Raw genomic sequence first — 15,970 nt, 5'->3', positions numbered from 1 at the left:
TCAAGCCCATATGACCGAAGCGGACAAAATTTTCAATGGTGTTGATGACATAAATCTTTCTGCAGTTGTTTCTGAGACAAACTTTGTCAGAAATCCTAAAGAATGGTGGGTGGACACTGGTGCTACTCGCCACATTTGTGCTGACAAAAAGATGTTCACATCTTATTCTACAGTGGACAACGGTGAACAACTTTTTATAGGCAACTCTTCGACTTCTAAAGTTGAAGGACAAGGAAAGATTATTCTGAAGATGACATCTAAAAAGGAACTCACTCTCAACAATGTGCTGCATGTACCAGACATTCGCAAGAATCTTGTTTTCGGATCTTTGTTGAGTAAAAATAGGTTTATGCTAGTTTTTGAAAGTGATAAGTTTGTACTTACCAAAAACGGGATGTATATAGGAAAATGTTACATGTTTGATGGCCTTTTCAAAATGAATGTAATGGTTGTTGTACTCTCTATTATTAATAAAAATATATCTTCTTCTTACTTGCTTGAGTCTTCAAATTTATGGCATGGTAGACTTGGACATGTTAATTATGGATCTTTGCGTAGATTAATTAATATGGAATGTTTACCTAAATTTGACATGGATTCAAATCATAAATGTGAAATTTGCATTGAGGCAAAATTATCCAAAACTCATTTTCATTCAATTGAAAGAAGTACGGAACCACTTGAATTAATTCATAGTGACATTTGTGATTTTAAATCAATTCAAACTAGAGGTGGGAAAAAGTATTTTATCACTTTTATAGATGACTATACTAGATATAGTTATGTTTATTTAATTCGAACCAACGATGAAGCTTTAGAAACTTTCATTCAATATAAGAATGAAGTTGAAAATCAACTTAGTAAGAAAATTAAGAAACTTAGAAGTGATAGAGGTGGTGAATATGAATCACTTTTTGGTGAGTTTTGTAAAGAACATGGAATAATTCATCAAACCACCGCTCCTTCCTCACCTCAGCAAAATGGAATTGCTGAAAGGAAAAATAGGACTTTAAAAGAAATGATGAATGCCATGTTAATCAATTACGGATTACCTCAGAATTTTTGAGGGAAAGCAATACTTTCTGCTAATTATATACTTAATAAAGTACCTCAAAAGAAAATGAATCAAACACCTTATGAAATGTGGCATGGAAGAGTACCATCCTACAAATACTTAAGAGTGGGGGGGGGTGTTTGGCTAAAGTGGCTATTCCTAGTCCTAAAAAGACTAAGATAGGTCCTAAAACCATTGATTGCATTTTCATTGATTATGCCAAGAATAGTAGTACATATCAGTTTTTGATTCATGAATCAGAACATTCTGAAATGCATGTAAATACTATTATTGAATCTCGAAATGCATCTTTCTTTGAACATGTGTTTCCGAATAAGATTGGACAAGAGACTAGTAATAAGAAAAGATCTTATGATGCTATTATTAGTCATGATGAAGAACAAGGTCAAGAACAAGAGCAAGAGCAAGAGATAGATCAAAATGAGGAAGAGGAACCTAGGCGTAGTAAACATGCTAGAACCTCAAAATCCTTGGTCCAGATTTTCTAACATTTTTGTTAGAAAATGAGCCTTTAACTTTTAAAGAGGCTATGTCCAGTCCTGAAGCTCCTTTACGAAAAGAAGCTGTAAACAGTGAAGTTGAATCCATTTTACAAAATCACACTTGGGAATTAGTGGACTTACCACCAGGTTGTAATCCACTTGGGTACAAGTGGATTTTCAAAAGAAAAATGAAAGCAGATGGATCAATTGACAAATACAAGGCAAGACTTGTGGTCAAAGGTTTTAGACAAAAAGAAGGTCTTGATTACTTTGACACATACTCACCGGTTACTAGAATAACTTCCATTAGAATGCTAATTGCCATTACATCTCTATACAATCTAGAAATTCATCAAATGGATGTGAAAATCGCTTTCTTAAATGGTGAGTTAGATGAAGAAATTTACATAGAACAACCAGAAGGATTTTCTGTTCCAGGAAAAGAAAAGAAAGTTTGTAAATTGGTTAAATCATTATATGGTTTAAAACAAGCGCCAAAACAATGACATGAAAATTTTGACGAGATAATAATGTCAAATGGATTTAAAATTAATGAGTGTGACAAATGTGTTTATATTAAAAACACAGATAAAGGTTATGTCATTGTATATCTTTAAGTACTCAACAACTTCAAGTACCATCTGTGTTTTCTATCTTATCACTAGTTAATATGATTCCTGTTGAACTTGTCCTATTGGGGCTCTATATCAGGTGAAGAAAATGATGCACAATATTCACCAATATCAAGTTCCACTTCAGAATTACATGGCCATGATGGACCTTTAGGTGCCTCTTTAACTCACAACAACAACTGCAACTTGTTGATTTGAGCGTGCTTAGATGCTGCTTGGTTATAAATAATTCATTTTCAACTCACATAACAATATGGAATCTGGGATTATTAGCATTTACCCCTTCATTCTTCATTCCAATGCCAGTGTACTTGAGATACTAGAGACAAGAAAAGCATGACAGATTACTTCATTTATTGTAGCCTTTTAAAGAGTTCAAAATGGTTAAAAACAAAATAGTAAATGTATAATTCTTTAATTTATGCATTTTTAACTATTTTGGTTTACATGAGAGGAATGAGAGGCTGTTTTACAAGCTTCTCATTGACAATGTTGAGGAACTTCTCCCAATTGTCTACACTCCAGCTGTTGGAGAGGCTTGCCCGAAGTATGGGAGCATTTTCAGGCGCCCTCAGGATATTTACATTAGATTGAAAGAGAAGTATGATTTTGTTTCACCTATATTTATGAGGCTTACTAGTTCTGATAATTTCAATTTCAACTTAAAAAAAAAGTTTCTTGCTTTCACAGAGGAAAGATTCTAGAGGTACTGAAAAATTGGCCTGAGAGGAGCATTCAAGTTATTGTCGTCACTGATGGTGAGTGAATTTTGGGACTTGGGGATCTTGGTTGTCAGGTTCGTGTTTTCTTTCTTAATTATATAAATATTTTACCTTACGTTACAATTCTTACTTACAATCAGCATATGAGAATATTTACAGGACAGTTTTTTTCAAAACTTCCATATTGACATTTGTTACTAGTGCTAATTAGATACATATTTCTATTTTCAAGTATTGGTTCGATCATTGAAAATTCTTTTATAAAAGCATTTGTAGCTAATAACATGTTAAATCATTATTAGGGGATGGAGATACCTGTTGGAAAACTGGCTCTGTATACAGCACTTGGAGGAGTTAGACCTTCTGCGGTAAGCTTCACTAGCAAATAATATACAGTATTCTCTATGTACATTCTCACCTGCTTTGAAACCTTTACTTAATTACTCATGAACCTCTTTGATTATAATGTGTGTATTTATTCCACTACCATTATGTTTCAAGAAAAAGTACATAACATGGTTTACTTCTCAGCTTGATCATATAATCTTGATCAATGTCTTTTTGCTTGATTGTGCAGTGTTTACCCATAACGATTGATGTGGGGACAAACAACGAGCAGTTGTTGAAGGATGAGTTCTACATTGGGCTCTGACAAAGGAGGGCAACTGGAAAGGTCCATTGGTTTTGGTATTTTATTGCTTGCTTACAGTCATGAAAAGCATTCTATTTGGTACTGAGCTAGTTTTAGAAAATTGATCTTCAGGAATATGCTGACCTTCTTCATGAATTCATGGTTGTTGTCAAGCAGAATTATGGTGAAAAGTGCTCGTACAGGTGCACACCAGCTCGGTTGTAGCTTTAGTTTGAATATTTTCGAAGCCTAATCTTGTTAATACAGTTCTAATATTTGTTTGATTTCTTCCCATCATTTTACGGTTTGAAGATTTTGCAAACCATAATGCTTTTGAGCTACTAGAGAAATATGGTTCTACTCATCTTGTCTTCAATGATGATATCCAGGTATATGGCAACATGGTGGTGGATCTGGTTACTGACTGTTTTGGAATCCTGTGTTGTCTAAATCCCCCCCCCCCCAAAAAAAAAGAAAAATAAAAAAGAGAGTGATAGATAGATAGAATCTAATTGCAGCATTGAAGTTACTTGGCAGTACCTTGGCTGAGCACACATTTTTATTTTTTGATGCTGGGGAAAGTAAGAGTCTAATTGTTGTTTTACTTCTTTCATCTCATCTATATTTTGGCAGTTTGAGGAAAATCACAAACTAAATATATAATGACCATGGGAAAGCGTAGGTCGAAATATTGGGCACCCAATGACTTCAGTGGAAACCTATTTATGTGTTCACACTCTAGACCTATTTTCTCTCTACACACTCCTGCAGAAGAATTCTCTCTCTTACTCATATTGGGGCCTAATTCATTATGATTGTTTTACAGCAGTCCCACTTTTGAGCATAGTGATAGTCTCCCCCCCCCCAAAAAAAAAAAAAAAAAATTTGAGAGGGAGGGGTGACCATTGGTTCAGTGGTAAAACCTTGGCCTAACAACCTTGAGGTTATGGGTTCAAGTCTCTGGGCAACCATTTTGTGCACTATGTCAAAAGTTAGGTGTGTACCCTATCTTTTCCCTCCCAAACACACATTAATGTGTACTAATTGGGCATTATTTATTTATTTTTTTTTAGAGGGAGGGATGATGTTTTTGGTTGGGCATTTTAATTTTTAAATTCTTATTGTGTCATCCTTTTCCAGGAGCCTGCTTCTAGATCATCAAGCATCGGCCATCAACAGAAGAATGCATAGTCAAATTCTTTTTATGTATCTCACTCTAGTCCTCTGAATTGTAGGCTGGAACTAGAATAGCAGAACTTATAGCTCTTGAGATTTCAAAATAGGTAATCATTTACTTCCATGTGGACGTTGTCTTCGGGTTATTTCTTAAAGTACATCTAGAGAAACTCTCCAAGTGGTTGCTTGGTGTTTGTCTTCTTATGTTCATCTGTTATAGACCAAAGCTCCTTTGGAAGAGACGCGTAAGAAGATCTGGCTTGTGGACTCAAAGTTAGTGAAAGTTTCTATTAGATTTGCATAAAGGAAAGAAAATAATGAGAGGAAGAAAAGACAGAGCACTGCTGCTATGCTTTATTTCTCACACCTAAACATATTAAGGTTACACATACTTATAATAAAAGACTAAATAGCTACCCTTACACACTAATACTTAACACTCCCCTTCAAGTTGGTGCAAAGATATCTCTCATGCACAACTTGCAGCAAATGGGATGGAAAACCTTACTACTAAGACCTCTAGTAAAGACATCAGATAATTGATCTTCAGACTTCACAAAAGACATACATATGAAACCCTTATTCAATTTCTCCTTGATGAAATGTCTGTCGGTCTCAATATGCTTTGTTCTGTCATGCTGAGCATGATTATGAGCAATACTAATGGCAGCTTTGTTGTCACAGTACCGTGTTAATGGTTCACTGCAAACAAATCCAGTATCATTCAATAAGGATTAGAGCCACATCAATTCACATGTGCCATACTCCATAGCCCTGTATTCTGCCTCTGCACTAGATCTGGACACCATTGTTTGTTTCTTACTATGCTATGTGATTAAATTCCCCCCTACAAATGCCCAGTAACCGAAGGTAGATCGTCTGTCATCTATAGAATCAGCCCAATCAGTATCTGTGAATGGCTCCAACCTTAAATGACCATGATTGGAAAATAAAATCCCTTTTCCAGGAGTAGATTTAAGAAACCTCAAAATGTGATACACTGCATCCAAATAAGGGACACGAGGCTCATGCATAAATTGACTCACTATCCCAACCGTATGAGCAATATCTGGACGAGTGTGGGATAAATATATAAGTCTTCCCACAAGTCACTGGTACCACAAGATCACCAACACCACTACAAAGATGGTGATTAGCTTCAATTGGCAAATTAGTAGGTTGGCAGCCTAACATACCAGTATCCTCAAGAAGATCTAGGATATACTTCCGCTGAGAAATAAATATGCCTTTGTCAGATCTGGAAACTTCAATCCCAATAAAGTACCTCAACAAACCAAGGTCTTTGATCTCAAATTCCTTGACCAACAATATCTTAAGATGTGTCACTTCTTCCTCTTCATTACCTATCACAACTATGTCATCCACATATACTATAAGCACAGTTACCTTATTTGCATAACGTTTGACAAACATTGTGTGATCTGCATTGTTTTGCTTATAGCCGAATCTTAACATAGCCTTTAAGAATCTATCAAACCAAGCTTGAGGAGACTGTTTCAAACCATATAACGCCTTTTTCAACCTCTAAACTTTCCTAACTGTAGACTGAGATGAGAATCCTAGTGGTACATCCATATATACCTCTTCCTCCAAATCACGATGGAGAAATGCAGTCTTCATGTCTAACTGCAGTAAAAGCTATCCCAAATTAGCTGCATATGAGAGAATAGCTCGAATGAAATTCATCTTTGCCACAGGAGCAAAGGTTTTTTGGAAATCAATTCCATATGTTTGAGTAAACCCCTTGGCCACTAATTGTGCTTTGTATCGTTCAATTGTTCCATCTGCTTTCTGCTTGATGGTGAACACCCACTTACGCCCTACAGGCCATTTTCCACTAGGAAAAGGAACTAACTCCCAAGTGTTATTCTTTCTTGAAGCTGCATCTCTTCTACCATAGCTACTTTCCACTTAGGATCATTGATAGCTTCCTTTCAATCTTGGGAAATACATGAAGACAAAGATGAAACCAAAGCATGATTTGTAGAAGACAATGAATCATGTGACACAAATTTTGAAATGAGGTGTTGAGTACAAGCCCTAACCCCCTTTCTAAGAGCAATAGGAAAACTTGAATCATTGACAACAGGACTCTCAACTATAGGTAGAGGAATAGACTGAGATGCATTATCTGGAATTGGCATGAGGGATGATGATGGGTCTGGTGGCACAAGGAAAGCTTGCTCTTTTGGACGCCGAGAATAAGTCTTAAGATCAACCTTGTCCAAATGACCACCAATGTTAAGCTCCACATCAAGAGAACTATTAGGCTTCCCCTCACCACAAATAACAGTCTACTGACTAGGAAGGAAAAAAGACAACTCGTGCTGACAGGCCATCTCCTCATTCGCAATCTCATCCATACCACTACTACTCTCCCTCTGAGGAGATGGCGGGGGAGAAGGAAAGAAGGACGTAGATTCCCGGAAAGTGACATCCATACTAATATACACTTTGCGAGTGTGAGGATCATAGTATTTGTAACCCTTTTGAGCAGCAGAATAACCAACAAAGACACAATGCACAGCCTTAGGATCGCGTTTCCCATGAGTACGAGGTTGCAAATGAACAAAACGGACACACCTAAACAACTGAGGAGGACAAGAAAAGGTGGGATATGCTCCAGGAAGCAGTTGAAAAGGAATCTGGAATTGGGGACACTAGAAGGCATAAGGTTGATAAGGTAAGTAGCGATAAGAATAGTATCACCCCAAAATGACTTAGGGATATTCATGGTAAACAAGAGAGAGAAAGCAACTTCGAGATGGCCATGCTTGCGTTCGGTAACCCCATTCTACTGAGGAGTACCGACATAACTAGTTTGATAAAGGATGCCATGCTCCTCTAGGTATGCTCGAAAAACTCCATCAACATACTCAGTCCCATTATCACTACGAAGAATTTTGATTTGAGCATTAAAAAGATTGGTCACCATTTTATGAAAAGTTTGGAAACAAGAAAAAAAAACTTCACTCCTAGTTCAAAGCAAGTAAATCTAAGTCACACGAAAATAACAATCATTAAATGTAACAAACCATAGACACCAGAAGTAGAAACCACAGGGAAAGGGCCCTAGACATCGATATGAATAAGCATAAAAAGGAAAGTACTTTTTTTATTATTTGAAGGGTAACAAGTACGTTTATGCTTTGCAAGTTCACAAGCATCACAACCAAAAAAACTCCTACGACAATCATGAACTAAAGAAGGAAAAAGTTTCTCCAAAACACTAAAGGAAGGATGACCCAAACGGCGATGCCACTGATGAAGGAGATAAAGAGGAGAGCAGTAGTGCACTTGAGAGCCTGAGATGGGATGACAAGAGGAATAACATCTAGAAAATACAGCCCATCTTGTGCTCTACCATTGCCAATTGTTTTCCCCGTAGTTAGGTCCTGAAAGACACAATGAGTAGGAAAAAATGACACTGAGCAATTTAGAGAAATACTAAGGCCTCATTTGGGAAATAATAGTTTTAGCCTAAAAGTCAAAAAGTTACTAAAAAAACCAAAAAGCCTATAACCTGTTGGAATTAGGAAATAGTGATATTATAATTATGGTAGTGTTGGAATTAGGAAAGAGTGATATTGTAATTATGGTAGTGTATATAAAATCTGTGATTGTGTCAATTACAAATTTAATACATTTTTTTTCTTTGTTTCCTATTTTGTTTGTTTCCTATTTTGTAATATTGTTTCATTATAAATGCAAGGCTCTACCTCATTCATAGGTAAGCCAAATAATTTTTTTCATTCTTTTTGGTATCAGAGCCAAAACAAAAAAACCCTAGACCATCCCCTCCTCCCTATTGGCCCATGTTCTTTACTGCCCAGCAGTTTCTTCATCTTATTTCTTCTTCCTCCAGCAGCCAACAGACCTCTTCTCCCCTCTAGACCACCCGACAACCTAAGCCACCACTCCTAGACCACCCGAAACCACTTACCCACCCTGCTATACCCCTCGGTAGGACTGTATTACACCTGTCGAGGGCCTTGCTGCTGCCAACCAGGTCTCATCCTGGCCTAGAGCACTTCGACTAGGTCTTCCCCTAGCTTAGATCGGCTCGATACCCTCTTTAGGGTGATTTGAATCCTTTTTCTCCCTTTTATAGAGTGTAGTGCTGATGCTTTAAGCACTTTAGCCATTGAGTTTTTCTGGCTTTTCTAGTTGTTTACTCGGACTATGTTGATGTGTTGCTTTATTGCTGTCTATTTCAGCCCTCATCATCTCCCCATGGATAACTTATCTTTTACCATTCCTACTGAGGTATCTACTACGGTCTCCACCAAATCCGTGCCTGTCCCAAGTATTGATTTTTCTCTTTTCCATTACTCCTATTCATTGTATTACGAGTGTGGTGTTGAATGGGAAAAAATTTACTGCTTAGAGTCGTTCCCTTAAACTCTACCTTATAGGAAAGGGAAAGGCCTATTAGCTTTTATCTACTATTACCCCGCCAGCTGCGACAAACCCTATACGTGGTCAGTGGGATATCAATAATTGCACTATATTGGGATGGATGTTCAATTTCATGGAAGATCAAATTTATCATATGTTCCTTTATTGCGATACAGTTCCGAGTTTGTGGCAGACATTGTCACAGATGTACGCTCATGCACACAATGATGCCCGTATCTTCAAGCTTTACAAAGATATAACCCGAGCCTCTCAGTCCTCTCTTGGCCTTTTTGTAGCTGAATTCTTTGGCTATCTTCAGGCTCGTTGGGAGGAACTTGCTCAATATGAGCTTTTGACTAACCTTCCACCAGAAGCCGCCTCCCTTATGTCCAAGAGGCTTGCCCGACAACACACTTATCAGTTTCTCATGGGTTTAAACTTTGAATTTGAATCTCTTCAAATTTAGATTCACAACACATCACCCATACCATCTCTTTATGAGGCTTTTGCCACTATTGACAGTGATGAGCGCCGTCAGTGATTGGTTCAACCTAGTGTTCCTTCAGTACCTCCAGTTTTAGCAGATCAGATGGTTCTTGCTGCAAGTTCTGGTTCTCGAAGTTCTACCAGTTCTGTTACTTCTCATCATTGTGGTGATCCTGGACATGTCAAAGCTCATTGCTTCAAACTTCATCCTGAGTTAAGGCAACGCCCTTCCTGACCTCGTGGTCCTGCTACACGTAGTTTTGGCTCTGCTCACACTGCTACTTTGGTGGAAGTTACTCCTGCTTCTGAGCCTCCTAATGTCCCTAATCTACAGTAGTCTTGGTCAGCTTCAGGCCCAACTTAGGTCTCTCACCACCGGTTCTCTTGGTCCATCATCCTCTACCGCCATCTTTGCTACAGGTATTTCTACTGTTTTCCATGTTCGGTCTGCTAATCCTTCCTAGATTATGGATTCTGGGGCTAATGATCATATGACTGGTGACTTTTCTTTTCTTTCCTCTCCTACACCCACCATTGTTGCCCAATCTGTGTCTTGCTGATGGTTCTTGCTTTTTCTGTTCAACATAAGGGTGTTGTGTCTTTATCCCCTAATATCACTTTATTTTCTGTGTTGCATGTTCCCAAGTTTGCTTATAATCTCTTATCTGTTAGTCATCTTGACAAAACCTTCAATTGTACTGTCATCTTCTTACTTTCTTCGTGTCTTCTACAGGACCTGAATTTGAAGAGGATTTTTGGTAGGGGATATGAGTGCGATGGGCTATACTACTTTGAGGATCCACCGGACCAACCTTCTTTGCCTTTAACTAGTTTTCAGACGTCTGTTTTGCCTGCTTCTATATCTTGTGTTTTTTCTATTCAAACTTTAGAGTTTTGGCACGCCCGTATGGGTCATGTTAACTTTCAATATTTATGTCAACTTTTTTCGCTTTTAAATGAAGCTTGCAAGGATTCTAAATTCCATTGTGTTACTTGTGAGTTGTCTTAACATATCTGTACTAGTTATATACCACATATGACACGTGCCCCTAGTGCTTTTGACCTTATTCATTCTAATGTTTGGGGTCCCTCTCCTGTTCTTGCTTTTTCAGGTCATCGTTATTATGTGACTTTTATTGATTATCATACTAGGTGCACTTGGGTCTATTTACTTCGCCGCAAGTTTGATGTGTTTCCCATCTTTGTTTAGTTTTTGCAAATGATTAAAACACAATTTCGCACCATTGTTAGGAACATTCGCTCTGATAATGGTGGGGAATACATCTCTAACAAGTTTCATTCTCACCTTAATTGAATGGGTATTCTTTAACAACTTACATGTCCTCAGACCCCTGAACAAAATGGTGTGGCTAAATGTAAAAACCGTCATATTATGTCTGTCGTGCGTTGTCTTCTTCATGGTATGAGTGTGCCCAAGTCTTATTGGCACATGGATGTTCTTACTGCTGTCTATCTCATTAATAGGACTCCTAGTCGTGTGTTTTATGGCCTTACTCCATTCCATATTCTTATGCCAAATGCTTCCCTTTTTCCTCTTTTGCCTCGTGTTTTTGGGTGTACATGTTTTGTTCAAGACCGGCGTCCCACTCGCACTAAGTTAGATGACAATTCTATTCGTTCTGTCTTTTTTGGGGTATTCTTTTATATCTAAGGGGTATAAATATTTTGATCCTGTGTCTTGTCATTTTCACCATACACTAGATGTTACTTTTTGTAAGGATCTTTCTTTTGTTAGTCCTAACCCCTCGTTGCAGGTTTCCCCTTCAGCTATTTAAAGTGTTCGCCCGATCCTCATTTTGGATGCAGTTGCGGATGAGGTTACCCCCCTCCCACCCTCCACCTTCGCCTCATTCGCCATTTCCCTGTAAGTATACTCTCGTTGCCCTCATGCTCAGCCCCCTCCTACTTCCTCTCCGGATCTTGGGTTAGGTACTTCTTCCCATGTACATGCCTCTCCTTCCCTTCCTCGCCGTAATCCTCCTCAGGATTGCCATCCCTCCAATCGTTGGGGTTATCTATGTAGAACTAGTCATCCTATTTCCCAGTATCTCTCATATGATAGGGTTTTTGACTCATATCATTCTTTCCTTGGCAAGCTTGAGTCCGAGTCTATTCCACGGTCTGTGTCAGAGGTCCTTCACAATCCAAAATGGGTGGCAATGGCAGCTTTAGAACAGAATTATACTTAGGATTTGGTTTCTTTACCATCTAGCGTGAGTATCGTGGGTTACAAATGGGTCTTTGCTATTAAGTACCTACCTGATGGCTCCGTTGACCATTATAATGCCGCCTTAGTGGCCAAGGGCTTCACTCAAGTTCTTGGCAAGGATTTTGGTGCTGCCTTTGCCCCAGTTGCCAAGCTTACCTCTGTTCGTCTACTCATCTCTCTTGCAGCATCCCATTCTTGGCTCCTTTATCAGCTTGATGTCAGGAATGCCTTTCTGTATGGGGATCTTCTTGAGACGATTTATACGGGCCCTCCTCCTCGTTTTTAAGTTACGTGGGAGTATTCGGGAAAAGTATGTCGACTGCGCAAGTCTTTGTATGGCTTAAAGCAGTCTCCACGAGCTTGGTTTGGTTGTTTCAGTTCAGTCATCATCTCTATGGGCTTTGTTCAGTGCTATTTAGACCATACTTGCTTCATCCGTCGTAATTCTGTAGGTCAGTGTATAGTCTTGTTGGTGTATGTGGATGATATCATTCTCAAGGGTGATGACTCTATAGGTATTGGTCAAGTCAAAAGGGATTTGGGACACATCTTTGATATAAAGGATTTGGGAAATGTCAAGTATTTTTTAGGGATTGAGGTGGCTCGCTCACAGTAAGGGATTTTCTTATCTCAAAAAAAGTACACTCTTGACTTACTTAAGGATACCGGTATGTTGGGGTGTAAACCTGCTTCTACTCCTATGGATCCCAATGTCAAGCTCACATCATAGTCCGGAAAATTACTAGAGGATTTAGGTATGTATCAACGTCTTGTTGGGCGTCTCATCTATCTGACCAATACTAGACCTGACTTGACATTTGCAGTTAGTGTGGTTAGCCAATTCATGCAAGCACCTCATACAAAACATCTTGATGGGGTTCATCATATCTTGAGATATTTGAAGACCTCTCCCGGCTTGGGATTGTTCTTCACAGCTGATCCTCAATCTGGACTCTTTTTGTTTTACTGATGCTGATTATGTAGGATCTAGAACGGATAGGTGTTCTACTTCTGGCTTCTGTACTTTCTATAGTGATCATCTTATATCATGGAAAAGTAAGAAGCAAGTAGTTATTTCTAAGTCTTCTGCAGAAGCTGAGTATAGGGCTATGGCAGAAGGCACTTGTAAGATTCTATGGTTGCGTTCTATTTTAGTAGAGTTAGGATTTGAGGAGACTGCCCTTACTTCTTTATTTTGTGACAACAAGTCTGCTATTATGTTGTCTTCTGATTCTGTCCTACATGAGCGTACTAGGCATATAGAGGTTGATATACATTTCATTCGAGAGAAGGTTCAGATTGGTATTGTGAGACCATCCTTTGTCTTTTCTTCTCAGCAATTAGCAGATATGTTCACCAAGTCTATTGGCCCAACATTACTCCAGTCGTCTATCAGCAAGCTGAGTTTATTGAATATCTTCACACTAGCTTGAGAGGGAGTGTTGGAATTAGGAAATAGTGATGTTATAATTATGGTAGTGTTGGAATTAAGAAAGAGTGATATTGTAATTATGGTAGTGTATATAAAATCTGTGATTGCGTGAATCACAAATTTAATACCTTTTTTTATCTTCGTTTCCTATTTTGTTTGTTTCCTATTTTGTAATATTGTTTTATTATAAATACAAGGCTCTACCTTGTTCATAGGCAAGCCAAATAATTCTTTTCATTCTTTTTAACCTATGTCAAAAAGTCAAAGATTCCCTTTTCTCTTTACTTTTTGTACATTTGTTTCATAAAAAATCAAAAAGTCATTCCAAACATACAAGTTTTTTTTACCTCATATTTTAGCCAAAAAGCTAAAAAGTTACTAAAATAGCTTGTTCCCAAATGAGGCCTAAGACTACTAATAGAAATCAAGTTAGTGGAAAAAGTAGGAACACGAAGCACAAATGAAAGAGAAAGCAAAGATGAACAATGAACTGAACCCTTGCCAGAGACAAAGGATAAAGTGCCATCAGCCACTTGAACCTTGTCTCGGTTGTAACAAGGAGAATAAGAATAAAAAAGACTAGAGGCACCTGTTGTGTGGTCGGTGACATCTGAATCAATAATCCAAGAAGGCGATAAGAAGGTACTAAGAGCACTGGCAAGAATATCTGTGTTGGCAAAATTGGAAGAAGTGGAAGTGGAAGAAGCTATGGTAGAAAGAGAGTCAAGTTGAGCCATCAAAATGCCTGAGAGTGTGTAACTCATCCTGGGAAAGAGTGCTAGGCTCAGAAAAACTCACAGCAATCTCAGACACATGTGCTTGGAGACGAGCTATACTACCACAGCCTCGACCTCGAGTAGGGCGACCATTCAGTTTCCAACAATGCTCTCAATCATGTCTGTCTTTTCCACAATAATCACACTTCAAGCGATCTCAATCAACTAGTGTACCCTGACTCCCAGACTGAACTGGACTAGGTCGAGGAGCTCAAGCAGGAGGAGCAACAACTAAAGCAGAATGATCCTGAATAGAGGAATGAACCATAGCATTACGTTGACTCTCCTCTTGCTGGACTAGGGAATATGCCTCGTGTAGGGTAGGAAAAAGTGAACGACCCAACACTTGGACGCGAATCTGATCATACTCCAAGTTCAAGCCAGCAAGAAAGTCATACACGCACTCCTTCTCCACGGTTTGTTGAAATAAAGTGGCATCCCGACAACAAATAGCCTGGAAGCTTTGGTAATAGTCTAGTTCCTGCCACTAACTACTCAATTCAGCATAGTATACTGCGAATGATCTATCTTTCTGATCTAAGCTCTGAAACTTCTTCCTCAACTCATATGCCTATGCATTATTACCTTGGTGGGAGTACGTTTGGGCTGCAACATTCCAAATCTTATGAGCAGTATCTAATAAGAGGAAACTCCGACTAATGGTGGGTTACATAAAGTTGAATATCCAAGTCATAACAAGAGCATTTTCAGAAATTCGTTGAGTATGGAGTGAGTCATCACCATTCGATAGGGGAAGAAAACAGTAATGTAACCAGTCAAAAGACGAGTAACAATAGCAAGACAACAGGAGCATGACCAAATCAAATAGTTGGAACCATCCAATTTAATGGGACTAATTTGAAGAGAAGGACTGTCGGTAAGAGTAATAATACAACGTAGGCCACCCTCATCACTAATTGTATCCTTAGTCTCACCCTCAGCCATTGAAGATTAAATCCCCACAATAGAAAAATAAATACCAGCCCAAAACCAGCAAAAACAAACAGAGGCAAATTCACAAACTCAACTTAGGGACAAAAGTTACCTCTATAGACAAAAACAGAGCCAAAACATAGGCTAGTGAGGCAAAAAACAATCAGAAACTGAGAGAAACTGTGTTGAAACTAAGGAAAACTGACAAAAATAGAGTGGAACCTTGCCAAATCATCAAAACCAAGTCTCCCAACCCTAGTACAATCCCAGTCGGCTCCCAAGGTAGAGGGAGGAAGGAAAAACTCAGCCAAAAACAAGCTCACCAGGGACTTTCGAAAAATCAATCAATTTTTTCAAAAATCAACAAAAATTGGAAAAACACTCAAACACTCATCAAAAAATTAAAATAAAAATCCAAAGTGAAAACCCATCAAATTTTGACCATGAAGGAATTTTTTATTTTTTATTTTTGGATTTATTTTATTTTATTTTATTTTTTGTGTACATGGAAGAACGAATGAAACAAGGAACAAGAGAAGAATCTTCAAGGAGGAAGATGAAGCTCTGATACCATGTTAGATTTGCATAAAAGAAAGAACAGAATGAGAGGAAGAAAAGAGAGATCACTGCTGCTGAGTTTTATTTCTCACTCCTAAACATATTAGGGCTACACATTCTTATAATAAAAGACTAAAGGAGTAAATGACATAACTATCCTTACACACTAATACTTAATAGTTTCTTCATAAATGATGGATATTTAGTTAATCATGATTGATCATATTTTTATTTTGTTTCCATTTTTACCCTTTTCGGCACTTGTGTCTTGCATTAATCAAAAAACATGTGATTTCTCTTGTAGGGACTAATCGTTAGTTCTCGTAAGAATTCCTTTCAACACTTCAAGAAACCTTGGGCTCACTAACATTAACATGTCAAGGATCTTTTAGATGCTGTCAAGGTTTGATGCATTCCC

At 38.2% G+C, this 15,970-nt stretch overlaps 1 pseudogene; it reads left to right on the top strand.

Annotated features, from left to right (window-relative positions):
- The first annotated feature begins 2,173 nt into the window (after nucleotides 1-2,173).
- The window catches only part of LOC114280782 (NADP-dependent malic enzyme-like), a 57,460-nt pseudogene continuing 43,663 nt past the window's right edge, over nucleotides 2,174-15,970 (top strand).

This window comes from Camellia sinensis, chromosome 13 (genome assembly GCF_055761805.1).
Source record: "Camellia sinensis isolate YWXY chromosome 13, ASM5576180v1, whole genome shotgun sequence".
In the NCBI taxonomy this organism is placed as follows: domain Eukaryota; kingdom Viridiplantae; phylum Streptophyta; class Magnoliopsida; order Ericales; family Theaceae; genus Camellia; species Camellia sinensis.
This window is presented reverse-complemented; position numbering and strand designations above follow the sequence as displayed.